Source organism: Delphinus delphis, chromosome 15 (genome assembly GCF_949987515.2).
Source record: "Delphinus delphis chromosome 15, mDelDel1.2, whole genome shotgun sequence".
NCBI lineage: Eukaryota > Metazoa > Chordata > Mammalia > Artiodactyla > Delphinidae > Delphinus > Delphinus delphis.
The window spans coordinates 20,574,243-20,590,049 of NC_082697.1; the positions used below are offsets into that span (position 1 = coordinate 20,574,243).

The 15,807-nt window shown below is 41.0% G+C and overlaps 1 protein-coding gene across 1 annotated transcript in view; it reads right to left on the minus strand.

Annotated features, from left to right (window-relative positions):
* The window catches only part of PPP1R16B (protein phosphatase 1 regulatory subunit 16B), a 102,230-nt gene that overhangs the window by 59,232 nt on the left and 27,191 nt on the right, over positions 1-15,807 (minus strand). The gene's annotated exons all lie outside the window — the stretch shown is intronic.

A 15,807-nucleotide genomic window follows, 5' to 3' on the forward strand; every position in this document is an offset into this window, starting at 1 on the left:
CCACAATGCCAGTTTCACGTGAGAAAGAGAATCGTCTTGCACGTCAGAAATTCATTTAAGCATGGTCGACTCATTCTGCAACTGTAGGCAGACCTGGCTGGCACGCCAACTTATAATCAGAGGGTTGCAAGGAGATACATAATCATCACATTTAACGGCATTACGTCAACGTGGGTTGAAGTCTCCTTTTCCATAATCAGATTGTCCTTAGCAATGGGATGGTAATCTTCAAAGTTGCTGGTCATACTGTCCTCTCCCTTGGACAGTATTTAGATCTCACTGCTCATAAATGATCCCCTAGCCTCCTTTTTCTAGGCATCTGTTTTGTTTTTATTAAGTCCTAATGTTTATAATTGGATTCAATAGACATAGAATTACACTTGAATAAATATAATCAAACTAACAACGGAGGGAAAAAGGAAAAAAGTACAAAACTGTACACATTGTTGAAAGTGTGTATATATGTTGATTTAAAAGATTCACTGTAATACTTAGAATTCGAGAAAGAATAGATAAATGTATATGTATAACTGAATCACTTTGCTGTACACCTGAAACTAACACATTACTAATCAATGATACCCCAGTATAAAATTAAAATGAAAAAAAAGATTCACTGTTATACTTAGAACTTTTTGCAATTATAATAAAACAAAAAGTTATGAGCAGAATACTGATTCTCCATATTAAATGCCTATATACACTCTTTGAAAAAATAAACACTATTATATCTGTATTTAAAGGTTTTAATGTAAAAAATGAGCTTGCTTCTTGCTTATTAACATAGCTACCTAAGTTGAATTGACAACAACAGTACCTGCAGGGCATAACTTTTACCTATGATGCTTCCTTGTTTTGTTTTAATGGCATTCAGTAGAGAAATCAGTTTAACAGAGGTATGTTGAAGGGAATGGAATAAGAGCTTTCAAACTGGCTTCAGCAAACTCAGAAGCATATCAAGATCATAACTTCTTTCATAACTGTTGTCAAACTAAGGGAATATATTGTAACGATCTGTAGAAACTTCAGTTTTTGCTCTTCAATTTTTTTCTACCATTGAAAAACACATTGCATTCTCTCTTTGCAGAGAAGTATTGATATTATTAAAAATCAGACAAATAAGCAAGTCTGTCTATCAAAGTGTACAAATTACATTTTTTAAAAGGTGAGAGAGGGACTTCCCTGGTGGTCCAGTGGTTAAGAATCCGCCTTCCAATTCAGAGGACACAGGTTCGATCCCTAGTCTGGGAACTAAGATCCCACGTGCTGCAGGGCAACAAAGCCCACACACCGCAACTACTGAGCCCATGCACCACAACTAGAGAGCCGCGTGCTGCAACTACAGAGCCCACGTGCTCTGGAGCCCCCGTGCCACAACTAGAGAGGAGCCTGTGCATCGCAATGAAGAGTCCATGTGCTGCAACGAAAAGATCCCGCATGCCGCAACTAAGACCCAACGCAGCCAAAAAGAAGAAGAAAGGAAGGAAGGAGGGAGGGAGGGGAAGGAGAGAGGAAGGGAAGGAGAGAAACAGGGAGGAAGAAGGGGAGGAAGGAACGAAGGGAGGGATGGAGGGAGGGAGGGAGGGAGGGAGGGAGGGAGAAATTCTGCAATTAAAAAAAAACTCTATAATCCTAATTCCCTGACATAAAAGAAAATTTAAAATAAATAAATAAAAGGTGAGAGAAAACTGGTTTCTTTTTTTTTCTTCCTCCCATTTCCCCCATCTCACAGTCCCTAGTAATCACTCTTCTAGTCTTTGTTTCTATGAGTTTTGTTGTTTTAGATTTCACATATAAGTGATATCATACTGTATTTATCTTTCTCTGCCTGACTTATTTCACTTAGAATAATCTAGGCATCTGTTCTTGACAAAGCTCTTTTTATAACATTATCTACTGTGAAGCATGTGAATACTGTGTTTTCTCCAAAATGACTTTGCTAGACTCAGCTCCAGCTTGGCCTGGCCTGGTCTCTTATTCACTATTGAACCACCAGTGCTGGTCTGAAGATGTCCAGACTGTGTTCCACGAATGTCTGTACAAGAGTCTCTACTCTGATTCATGACATGTTTTGTTATAATTTAATCCTCAGAGAGAACTCTTCTTTCAAGTTCCTGTAGAAAAGGAAGGTGTTCCCACATACCAACTACAAATAACAGTACAGTTAAGTTCATCAGTTGAACAAATATCCCCAGTGGGTAATGACTGCCTGTGATATCTTAATATGAAGGCGGTCTCTGGGGTTGTGCTCCCAAGCTCTTGTCTTTGGCCATGTTCAACATTTTTGTCAAGGATTTGAATAATGGGCAAGGCCTGTGGTGTCCCATACAGTAGCCTCCAGCCTAACCACAGTTGACTACTTAAATTATTTTAAATTAAATAAAATCGAAATATTGGTTCCTTAGTTACCCTAGTCACATTTTAACTGCTCAATAGCCCCATGCGACTAGCAGCTACCATACTGGACAATGCATTTCCATAATCAGAAAAAGTTCTACTGGACAATTCTGAACTAAAAGGCAAATGTTCATTGCGTTTATGAACAACATGGAGTAGAAACTGTTGATGAATATTTCATTTGAAGTAGACATATTTAACTATGGTCTGGCCAGCATCCACTTTCCCTCCTTCTGGTAATAGCATCCCAATTGTCCTTGGGGTAGGTACAACATACCTGCAAGCACCAGTCCATGTATTTTGGGAGGAGCTGACTCCAAGGGTGGACATATGACTCAGATCAGACCAATCATAGCTTTGTACTCATGCTCTAGCCACTGTGATTGGCTGAGAGGTAAGTATATAGCCAATCTCAGCCAATGAGATTCAGTTCTGGGATTGCTGAACCTACGACATGATTGAGAGGAGAAGCAATTCCCATTGGTGTTGCAAAAAAGATAGGATATATACTTCAAACTGCTGACAGTCATCTACTCAGAGACATTTTTTGGTAGTCCCCTGTATACGCATGTGTTAGTTTGAGTTGGATTTCCTGTCACCAGTCTTAATTTATCATTCAAGACATCCAAATTATTTGAGCAGGTGGATAATGGGCTCAAAACTCAACAAGATTGCGGCTTCCCTGGCAGTCCAGTGGTTAGGACCCTGCGCTTTCACTGCTGAGGGCCCAGGTTCAATTCCTGGTCTGGGAACTAACATCCCACAAGCCGCACAACACAGCCAAAAAAACAAAACAAAACTCAACAAGATAAATTTAGAGCCTCGACTTCAATGTTGAAAATCACCTGTGTGTCCAGGAAGGCTGCTGGGGTGCTGCCGATGTTCTGCCTCTTGATCTGAGTGCTGGTTGCATGCGGATCCTCAGCATATGAAAGTGCCACCAGTTTTTCCCCTTTCTGTATGAATAATACACTTCAACAAATAGTTTTTTTAAAAAAAAAGATCAACTGCATTAGGACCAGATGAGGAAGATGTAACTCCACTAATGGAACACTGACCCGAGAGCTTTAGTTTCTTATAAACTCAATATGAGTCAACAGTGGCTGCCCAAAAAGCCAATGGAAACTTAGTCATACTAATAGACACACTCAACCTGAACGAGGAAACTGACAGCGCCATTCACCCTAGGGTGGGTCAGATCAGACTTTGGGGAAAGGTATAGACAAAGTAGAGCATGTTCACAAATCTCAAAGTCACATCCCATAATAGTCAGGGGGAGAAGAGATGGGAGGACATGATACAGGCAGGACAGGCTGAATGAAACCCTGGAATGAACAGGGTTTGAAAAAACAGACAACCCTACGATCTGCAAATAATGTTATTTTCTACACAGAAAACCCCCAAGGAACCTACTGAAAAGCTGAGACTAAGGCGCTCAGTGGCCTGATACAAAGTTAATATACAAACCCTTAAAGCCCTCCTTTCAAGATATAAACAGAACTTACATGAAAAAAAAAACAACAACAAACAAACCCTAGAGCTTTCCTAAAGGACATAAAAGAATACTTTCCCAATAGAGACATGTACTACTCACCTACTTAGAAAAACTCACTATGACAAAGATCAGTTTAGCCCAAATTAACTTTTTAAATTGTGATAAAATATACATAACATAAAATGTACCATTTTAACAATTTTTAGCGTCCAGTTCAGTGGTATTATGTACACTCACATTGTTGTGCAACTGTCGCCACCATCATCCACCTTCAGAACTTTTTTCATCTTCCCGAACTGAAACTCTGTACCCATTAGGCAATAATGTCTCTTTCTCCCTTCCCATCAGTCCCTGGTTAAATTTCTTTTCAATTTTTGTTATCGTGGTAAAACACACATAACATAAAATTTACCATCTCAACTATTTTAAAGTGCACAGTTCATTGGTATTAAATATATTCACCACCATCACCACCATCCACCTCCAGAACTCCTTTCATTTTGAAAAGCTGAAACCCTGTGTCCATTTATAATACTGATCAATTTTGGAGGAATCTATTTTTGAGCTTTGCAGGGAAAACTAACCCAAAAGGTCTTAAATATTATGTGAACAGCCAAAAATAACCAGGAACATTTTGAAAAGGAAGAGCCATATGAAGAAGGACTTTTCTATCATACATTAAGCCACAATATAGAACTACAAGGATCAAAACAGTGCAAAACTGGCACAGAAACAGATTGTTAGAACAGAATAAACAGCTTGGAAAGTTACCCTTCTTCACAGATAAGGGTCTAGAGTATGAGGGTGGCATCACAAACTCACGGGGAAGGGAAAGATGCTGAACAATTGATAATTCTTTGGAAACAATATAGAGATAGACAGTTTTTTCAGTTATTACTTTATACTCAAATGAATTCCAGAAGGATTACATATTTAATTTATTTAAATAAGGCCCCAAAAATCTAGAACATAAAGGTTAATATACATCACTGGATGAGGAAACACTTTAGAGCAAGAGTTAGCAAACTTTTTCTGTAAAGGGCCAGAGAGTAAATCTTTTCATCTTTGCAGGCCTTATGGTCTCTGTGGCACCTACTCAGCTCTGCCATTATGCTGTGAAAGCAGAGACAGTATGTCAACAAATGGCTGTGGCTGTGTGTCAATAAGACTTTATTTACAAAAACAGATGGTGGGAAGATTTGGCTTTCCAGCCATAGATTTCTGACCCCTGTTTTAGAGGGATAAAAGCAAAGAACAAAATAATTGGGAAAAAAAGCAAATATCATTAGGTTTGGCTACATAAAAATTAAGGACTCCAGGGCATAAAAAATATATATATGATAAACAAAATGTTAAAGCAAACACACACACACACACACACACACACACACACACACATAATGCAGGAAATATTTGCACCATACATGACAACAGAGTTAACATCTCCCCCTGTTTTCATTCTTCCCCTTTCCTTCTCCCCCTCACACACAAACATATACAATCATTGAAATCAATAAGAAAAAGAAACACACTAGTAGAAAACATGGACAAAACTCTAAACAGAGGAAGAAATGACCAGTAAGCTTATAAATAGGTATTCAACCTCAAACATCTCAATTATATGCATATTAGGACCACAGAGCTATTTTTCATATATCAAATATATCAGCAAAGTGTGTTTTTAGCGCCACTGACCAGTGTTGATGGGGAAGGCAGAGGTCAGGCAGGCCTGATACCCACTGCTGATAGGGGTGTACACCGATGTAACCTTTCTGGTGACCAAATAAGCAGTTTATATTGAAGCTCTGCATATGTTATATCCTTGGATCTACTGAACCTCTGAGAATCTACTCTAAGTAAATCATCAAAGCTGTGGACAAGTACTTTTATACAATGATAATCACGATGGCATAATTTATAGTAGCAAAAATTAGAAACAACCTCAAAATCCCATAATATGGAAAGTGGTTCCATAAGTTATGGTACACTCAGACAGTTGTATGAGGTTGTCATTTAAAATCTCGTTTCCAAAGACTATATAAAGACAATAAAACAGTCAACCTCTAAGCAACATTTGACTCAGCAGACAGACCTTTCTTCTAAAAACACCTCCTTCCCTAGGCTTCTGAGACGCCACACCATCCTCGTTTCCTTTCTTCCTCCCTGGCAGATGGTGTTTGGTCCCCTTTGTTCTCTTCTTCTTGGCTTAACGTGTAGCTAGCAAGGTGTTCCAGGGCTTTCTCTTGGGTGTCCTTCTTCGCTCTATCTTACTTCCTACATGATCTCAGACAGTCCCTTCACTTTAAAAAGGTTGCATTTGTAAGCTGATGACTCTCAAATTTTTAAATCTGTCCCTGAGACCACCCCTTGGATGTTAAAAAGGCATGTCAACTTGGATGGCCCTGCAGAACTCTCGATTCCCTTCAAATTCCCACCTCCCTCCCACCCCAGCCTTTCCAGTCTCAAAGTACGGCACCATCATCCACTTAGGTGCTCAAGTCAAAAACCAAGGGTCATCTCTACGTCCTTCCCTTTGTCACCTGACACACAAACCCTGGTGGCTCTACCTCTTCGTTTCTCCACCTCCATGGCCAACACTCAGGCTCTCACCTAAGCCTCTGAGATAGCCTGTGATAAGGCCTCCCTGTTCCCACTCATGCTCCCATAGGAAGAGACTCCTACTGTCTCTTCTCCACTCAGCAGCCAGCAAAGGCTTTTCACAATCTATGTCTCACCACATGCTTCCCCATCTCAAAACCCACCAGTGGCTTTTCATCTCAACCCAATAAAATGTACACGTCCTACCACAGTCTTCAGGGGTCAATGTCCCCCAGGCTACCTCTCTTCCTCCATCTTCTTTCTGTCCTCAAGTTCATTCCCATCCCATGCCTTCATCCCTTTCCTCCAGACCCATGTGGCTGCCTCTTTCTCCACATTCAAAGGTCAGCCCAAGTCACCTCCTCAGAGGCACTCTCCCTGGTGTCATAGCTTACACACGGCCTCCCACCCCAGCCCTTATTTATACCACTACTTTGCTTAGGTTCTTCAAAGCACAGAGTAGATGACTAATTCTGTTGAATTGACACATGTTAGGGTGAAAGTTATTTTGTAAATACACACACAGTCACTCTGCGTTTGAATGCGGATACCAAGAGTGAAGACAACTGGGTTGAGTACACCCCGTGTGTGCCCCCCAGAACATGGACAAACAATGCCTATCAGTCTTTTTCTCTAAAAAGGACAAAGAGATCCTCTCACTGATAATGTTTATGGCCAATGATAGAATTTGAGCTTTCAGGCAAAAACTTGTTTCACTACCATGACCTTATAGTTTCCCAGTACTTGGAAGAATTTTCTGGTGAGATTAGTGTTGAAAATATAAATTTTTATTGAAGTATAATTTATTTACTATATTGTATTAGTTTCTGGTGTACAGCACAGTGATTTAGTTTTGTTTTCTTTTTTGCAGATTATATTCCATATAGGTTAGAAAGTATAAATTTTTTATATTGTACAATTAAACGTGTCAACATTTAGAAGATCTGTATAACTCAGTCAACCAATACTTTATTTTTTCCTCCAGGTTTACTGCGATATAATTGGCATATAACATTGTGAAAGTTTAAGGAGTATAACGTGTTGATTTGATATGTATATATTGCAAAATAATTACCACAGTAAGGTTAGTTAACACCTCCATTATCTCCGGTAATTACCCTTTTCACATATGTGTGGTGAGAACATTTAAGATCTACACTCCTAGCAATTCCAAATATATAATATATTATTGTTAACTATAGTCAACCTGCTGTATGTTAGATCTCCAGAACTTATTCGTCTTATAACTGGAAGTTTATACCCTTTTACCCCCACCCTTACCAGCCTCTAGCAATAACCATTCTACTCTGTTTCTATGAGTTTGGCTATTTTACTTCCACATGTAAAGTGGTATCATACAATATTTGTCTTTCTCTGACATTTTGCTTAGCATAATGCCCTCAAGTTTCATCCATGTTGTCCTAAATGGCAGTATTTCCTTCTCTTTTATGGTCAAATAATATTCCATTCTGTGTGTGTGTGTGTGTGTGTGTGTGTGTGTGTGTATACCACATTTTTTTATCCATTCATTCATTGATGGACATTTAGGTTGTAGTGAATAATGCTACAATGAATACTGCAATGCAGATAATCTCTACAAGGTAGTGATTTCATTTCCTTTGGATATATACTCAAAAGTGGGATTGCTGGATCATATGGTAGTTCTATTTTTAATTCTTAAAGGAATCTCCATACTATTTTCCACAGTGGCTTCACCAATTTACATTCCCACCAACAGTGCACAGAGTTCCCTTTTCTCCACACCCCCACCACCACTTATTATCTCATCTTTTTGATTAATAGACAATCTAAAAGGTATGAGGTGATATCCCATTGTGGTTTTGACTGGCATTTCCTTGATGATTAGTATGTTGAGCATCTTTTCATGTTCCTGTTGGCTATTTGTACATCTTCTTTGGAAAACTGTCGATTCAGGTCCTCTGCCCATTTTTTAATTGGATTATTTAGCTTTTTTGCTATTGAGTTGTATAAGTTCTTTATATGCTTTGGATATCAACTCCTTATCTGATATATGGTATGCAAATATTACCTCCCATCCTGTAGGTTGCCTCTTCATTTTATTAGTTGTTTCTTTTGCTGTACAGAAGCCTTTTAGTTTGATGTAGTCCTACTTGTTTACTTTTGCTTTGGTTGCTTTTGTTTGCTTTTGGTGTCATATCCAAAAAAGTGAACCAATACTTTCTACAGACCAATACGTTAGTTGAAAAAGTATGCATGTATAAAAGAGCCATTCAGAATGTAAGACAAACCAATGGATTTTAATGTAATAGCATAAGAAATGCTAAAAATTGATCTAGTTGCAGATTCCACACTGCAATTAACCTTCAAGAAACTAATACCTGTTGCATTTGATTGAGATTTCAAAGAATATCCACATTTATCTGAAAAAGCAATTAAAATATTTCCTCCCTTTTCCAACTATATATCTGTGTGAGGTAAGATTTTCTTCATTTACTTCAACCAAAATAACATATCACAACAGATTGAACTCAGAAGTGGATGAGAGAATCCAGCTGTCTTCTATTAAGCCAGACCTTTAAAAGATTTGCAAAAGCATAAAACAAGGCTACTCTCCTCACTATTTTTTTTCGTTTTGAAAATATCATTTCTTGATTATTTGTGAAAAAGTCTAACTTACTTTCCTATATGAATATTTAGTAGAATTTTTAAAATATTTTGATTAAAATTATATATTCAAAGTCTGAGTCAGTTTTAAGAAAACTTTGCCTTAAAATAAATGGATAATCCAGAAAAAAAAAGAAAATATCATTTCTCATAAAAAGATTTATGTTAACATGTGTGGTGGTTTTCAAACATGTCCACAAATTCTCCTCCCTTCAAGAAGTAGAGCCTAATTCCCTTCCCCTTGAGTGTAGGTTGGACTCAGTGAATCATTTCTAATGAATAGAATATGGCAGAAGCAATGGTATGTGACTTAGAAGGCTAGGTTGTAAAAGGCACTGTGGTTCCCTCCTTGCTCTATCTCTTGGGTCACTGGCTCTGCAGGAAGCCAGCTGCCATGTTGAGAGGACGCTCAAGCAGCCCTAGGGAGAGGCTCATATGGCAAGAAACTGAGGCCTCCTGCCAAGAGCCATGTGGGTGAGGCATCTTGGAAGTGGATTCTCCAACCCCGGTTAAACCTTGAGGTGATTGCAAACTTATAAGAGACCCTGAGTTAGAATCACCCAAGCTAAGCTGCTCCGGGGTTCTTGACTCACAGAAATTGTGTAAGACAGTAGATATTTATTGTTTTAAGTTTCTAAATTCTGAGCTCATCTGCTATGTGACAATAGGTAACTAGTACAACAGTTAATGAATTTATTTTTAAGTTTTAGTCAGCGAATACACATTTATTTTTATTCCTCAGTTTTAATTTCCAATATGGTAAATATTGATGTAGAACCCAGTTAAACAAAAGTTCTTAGGGGTTCTCAGTTTTTAATAATATAAAGGGGCTTTGAGACCGTAAAGTATGAAGACTATTGTCCTAAACTCTGCAAATTGCTCCTTTATTAAGCTTTTCTCAAATTATCCCACAGGAGAGCAACTTCTGTTTCCGATCAGGACTCTGACTGATAGAACAACACCAAAATATTATCAGTGGTTGTTGCTCTTCAGTAGGAGAACATGATTTTATCTTCTTCTTAATGTTTTCTTTTCTGTACTTTAAATTTTTTCTGCAAATAAGGATGCATTGTTTTTATAATTAGGAGAAAAGAAACTTCCCTTTTCAAAATCATCAAAAGTGAAAGTTAGAGCTGTGTTTTCTTTAGATGAGTCAATGGTTGAAGCTTGGCTTGCAGAGCCCAGGTGTCCGCCAACGCACCTGGGAGTTGGGGAGAAGTCTGTGGGGGTGGGGTGGGGGAGGGGAGGTGGCTGAGGAGCCAGCACCCCCCGCCTACCTCAGCCAGAATAGTTCCTTCATGTGCTTTACATATTGGGTTTCTGCATAATATTTCATTTAAAGAAAAGTTTCCACTTTAAAAAAAAAAAGTTTGAAAGCCTTTACCATGAGAATAACAGCTGAAGAGTTAAAATCAGGCTATAGAAGAATCACTCAAACTTTCTCCTCAATGTGAACAGAGTTTCCATAAAGGAAACACTACACATTCTGAGGGAAGAACAGAAGCCCCGACAACTTAATAAGTGTTTGGTGGTTTCAAGAGAGAGGCTGGCTCATGTGGCCGTGGAAAGAAATTATAGGGATGAAGAGCTTATCCAGGGACACCCCCCCCCAATACTAAGGGCCCAAGAAGCCAGCAGAAACACCAGGGTCCTTAAGGCCCACAGAGACACAGACCAGAACCACAAGTGAATGGTTCTCTTATTTTCTTTAAAAAAAAAAAAGCAAGAGGTACCAGGACCACCTGGTGGTTAAAAGCATGGGCTTCAGGGACAACAGATCTGGGTTCAAGTCCCAGGTCTGACACTTAAAACCTATGAGATCTTGGCAAGTGATATAGCCTCTGACAGCTTCAATTTAAGGGCACAATGTACAATTTCGCCTGTAAAATGAAGTCTGAGAATGTAAAGTTGTGAATCCATTTTGCAAAACAGTTTAGCAGTTTCTTAAAAGTTAAACATAAATTTACCACATGACCCAACAATTCCATTCCTAGGTAACTACCCAAGAGAAATGAAAACATATGTCCCCAAAAGGACTTGCATACAAATGTTCTTAGCAGCATTACTCATCATAACCCCAAATGGAAACCATCCAAATGTTCATCAACTGGTGAATGGGTCCCCAAAATGTGGCACGTCAATACTGCAGAATACTATAAGGCAATAAAAAGGAATAAAGTCCTGATGCATGCCACAGCCTAGATGTACCTTGAAAACATTATTCTAAATGAAAGAAGCCAATCACAAAAGATCACATAGTGTATAAGTCCATGTAAATGAGATGTCCAGAAAAGGCAAATATATAGAGGCAAAAATAGATTTGTGGTTGCCTGGGGCAGGGGCTGGAGTAGAAACTGGGAATGACTATAAATGGACTTAAAGTTCCTTTTTGGGGCGATGGAATATTCTAAAACTAGGCTGTGGTGATGGACTCCCAAGTTTGTAAATTTATTGAAAATCATTGAACTGTACACTTAAAATGGGCAAATTTGACGATATGTAAATTAAACCTCAATAGAGCTGTTTTTGTTTTTTGTGTGTTTTTTTTGTGGTACGCGGGCCTCTCACTGTTGTGGCCTCTCCCGTTGCGGAGCACAGGCTCCGGACGCGCAGGCTCAGCGGCCATGGCTCACGGGCCCAGCCGCTCCACGGCATGTGGGATCTTCCCGGACTGGGGCACGAACCCGTGTACCCCGCATCGGCAGGCGGACTCTCAACCACTGCGCCACCAGGGAAGCCCAATAGAGCTGTTTTTTAAAAATGGAGTTTGACTCTCTACCTCAGAGGGTTGCTGGAAGGATTAACAGATAATGCCTGTAAAGCAGGCAGCCTGGTACAAAGCAAGCACTTGGTAAATAATAATAATGATGACAATCAGAATATACACTAATAATAGATTATGTAAGTGTAGAATAATAGATAATGCAGGATAACAATAATTTATATCATATGTAATTCTCATTTAAATTTTAATTAAAGTATAGTTAATTTACAATGTTGTGTTAGTTTCTGGTATACAGCAAAGTGATTCAGTTATACATATATATGTTTTCATATTCTTTTCCATTATAGTTTATTACAAGATATTGAATATAGTTCCCTGTGCTATACAGTAGGACCTTGTTGTTTATCTATTTTATATACAGTAGTTTGTATCTGCTAATCCTAAACTCCTAATTTATCCCTCTGCCTCCCTTTTCCCCTTTGGCAACCATAAGTTTGTTTTCTATGTCTGTGAGTCTGTTTCTGTTCTGTAAATAAGTTCATCTGTGTCATATTTTAGATTCCACATATAAGTGATATCATACGTATAGCATATGTACTTCTTACCACACCACTCCCACATGTGTCAACCCAATTTAATCCTACAGGATTAAACTAAGGCAGGTGAACTATATCATCCTTGTTTTTACAGATGGGGGAAACCGAGGCACCAAGAAATTAATGAACTTTCCCAGGTTGCGCAGCTAGTATACGGCAGAGCTGGGATGGGGAGTCCTGGATAACTAGCTCCGGAGACTATGCTTCTCTCCACGACACTGCACTGCCTCTCAGTAAACGTCAGCTGTGTACTGAGTTATTGCTCTACCTAGTGATGGGGGAAAGGGTACAGAAAAGGATCAGAGACAGCTCCCCAAGAAGGCATCACAGGACCTAAACCTGAAGGGTGTAGCACTTAGTCAGGGCAAGAGTGTTCCAGACAGAGGGAACCACATATGCAAAGGTGGGAAAGTAAGAGAATGCAGGGCTTGGGCAGGAAGCCAGAGGAGGTGGAGGTGGCTGGAACTGATACCCAGCAGTGGGAACACGGGGCTCAGGCAAGTCCAAGGCCACGGAGGGTCCCTGGTGCCCGGACGTTAGCCTGAGGCGATGCGGAGCCAGAGAAGGAAAGTCAGTGAGTTCCCCAGCACTGCCTTACTCCAGGAATGACTCACATCACCCTGGCAGGTGGAGGAGGTTGACTCAGCCACTGCTGTGAGCTCAGGGGAGCGGGGGAGCTGCTACCCCACGTTCCCATCCCACTGTCAGCTAACTCTCCAGCACCAGCTCCCCAGCATGCAGAAGCCACCCTAGCCAGCTGGGAGCACCGGGCTTGGTCATGCTGCCAGGAAGCTGAGCATAGTCTGGTGAGAGCGCCTGCTGGCGGCTGGCAGCTTCCACACCCCCCGCTCAAAGCCCAGATAACTGTGGACCCCAGGGGCACCTCTCACCGCACTCCAACTGCCTGCCACGGGGCGCAGTGCTCAGGCCCTCCACTCTCACTTGGCTGTCAGGGGACCAGCCTGGGGGATCTATCACTTTTCTTATTCAGATTTAATATACAGATAAACATTTGCATGTGTGCACAAAACATTCACTGTGGCAAAAGCAAAACTACTGAAAACACTTGCATGCCTAACAAAAAGGAAGTAGTTCAAAAATGCTGGTGAATCCATACTGCAGAATACTACGGAGCAATTAAAAAGAAGAATGCAGATCTATTATCCCATTGTACTAGGCATGAAAACACCTCCAAGACACACTGTTGGGTAAAAATAAATACCTACAGGATAATGTATCGAGTATATCATCACTTACATAAAAACCAAAACAAACAAAAATCACAAACTAGCTCTTTATTTTGCCAAGTCTACAAATACATGAGTAAGTAAGAAAAATGCCTAGAAGGAAACACATCAAACTAAGAGCAGCAGTAATCACAGAAGGGAGGGAGGGAGGGAGGGAGGAAGGGAGGAAGGAAGGGAGGGAGGGAGGGAGGGAGGAAGGAAGGAAGGGAGGGAGGGAGGGAGGGAGGAAGGAAGGGAGGAGGGATGGATGGGGCTTTTTACATTTCTATGTAGTTTGATTTTTACCAGAAGCGTGTATTTGGCTTCTTAAAAACATTAAAGTCTTGAAAAAAAAAAAAAAAAAACCAGAGGGAAAAGTGTGTTAAAATGATCACCATGCTGGTGCAGGGTTCAGGGTCACTTTTCAAACAGCTGTGACATCCAGAATCTTGTCTAATTCTTGCTACACCCCCTTGAGGGCAAGTGTTCAAAACCCCTTTTACAGATTAAGAAACTGGACCCGGAGAGGTGAAACAAGCTGTTCAAGGTCACATGTAGGGCCGAGGGGCCCCTGGACCTTGGACCCAAGCCCAGCACTCTTTCTAACCTGTACCCGTGGGAGCGCACCGCGGTGCGGGCCAGGGGGCGGGGCCTGGGGTGGGGAAGCGGAAGGCTGGGGGGCGGCACGGATGCTCCGAAGCAGCGTGTAGTCCAGCTCACAGAGCCTCTGAAAAGCCCCTTCAGCGAGGGGAAAGGGGCCTCAGTCAGGGGAGAAGGGGGTGGAAGATGAGTGTGAAAGGAGGGCTGATGCAGCGCCGCCCACGACAAAATCAGACGTCATGACGTGCCACCCACTGAGTGGGAAGGACCCGACGCGTCACCCGGCAAATGACACGTGGGAAGTAGCCTCGCAGGGCCACGTCCCTGGAGCCTGAGATTTCACGCCTCTCTCACAGGGGCTGCTCACCCGAGGCTCTGGCTGCGCTTTTTGCAGCCGAGTGGTTCCGGGAATGCCTCTCTACTCAGTTCCCAGAGCTCTCTGTAACCAGGGCAGAAAGGGAAGTGTGCTTCTCAGAGGGTTCTAGAACCTGAGGACCCTAGTACTCTTGTAAACCCTAATACTCTTTGGCGTGGTAAATGCCTCCACCCCTCAGTTCTCTTATTGGCTGCTTTAGCACCAAGTGTCTGGGTGGGGGTGGGGGGGTGGAGACAGGAGGCCAGAGGGACCCAGGAAACATGGCTAGGTCCCTCCAAAGACAGGCAGAAGGGATTCATATACAGGGAGGGACCAGAGCCTGCTGAGGGGAACACGGGATGCATGGACACATCTCAGCTGGACAGTGAACAGGCGTGACCCCTCAGAGCATGCTCAGAGAAGAGGGCTTTGGCCAAATCACCGATCTTCTGTTCACTCTTATAATGGGGAGCAAACCCACGAGGCCATGAAGCCAGGGACAAAAGCCTGGATCCTGGGAGTTCTGATTCCAGCTCTCCTCCCTTGGTCAGGTTTCTGAACGTTGCTGGTCTCAGTTTCCCCATCTGTAAAATGGGTATTATTTTTTTTTACTTTATTTTATTTTTTATTTTTTTTACATCTTTATTGGGGTATAATTGTTTTACAATGGTGTGTTAGTTTCTGCTTTATAACAAAGTGAATCAGTTATACATATACATATGTTCCCATATCTCTTCCCTCTTGCGTCTCCCTCCCTCCCACCCTCCCTATCCCACCTCTCCAGGCAGTCACAAAGCACCGAGCTGATCTCCCTGTGCTATGCGGCTGCTTCCCACTAGCTATCTACCTTACATTTGGTAGTGTATATATGTCCATGCCTCTCTCAGCTCACCCTTCCCCCTTAAAAGGGGTATTATTATACCTGCCTCTTTGGTATCATGATATCTGGATCATAAGACACATAATCACAATAACTAAATAAAATATAACAAGTACAGGGTATCCATAAAATCTGGAAACAGATTATATGAATGCATATATGTGTTCATATTTATTTATTCACCCGTTTTACAGAGTGAAAATGTCCTAGACAACATTGTGTACATTCGTCTCTGTTTCTAGACTTGCTGGACACTCTTTAAATAAATGTAATTTTATACAAGTATAAT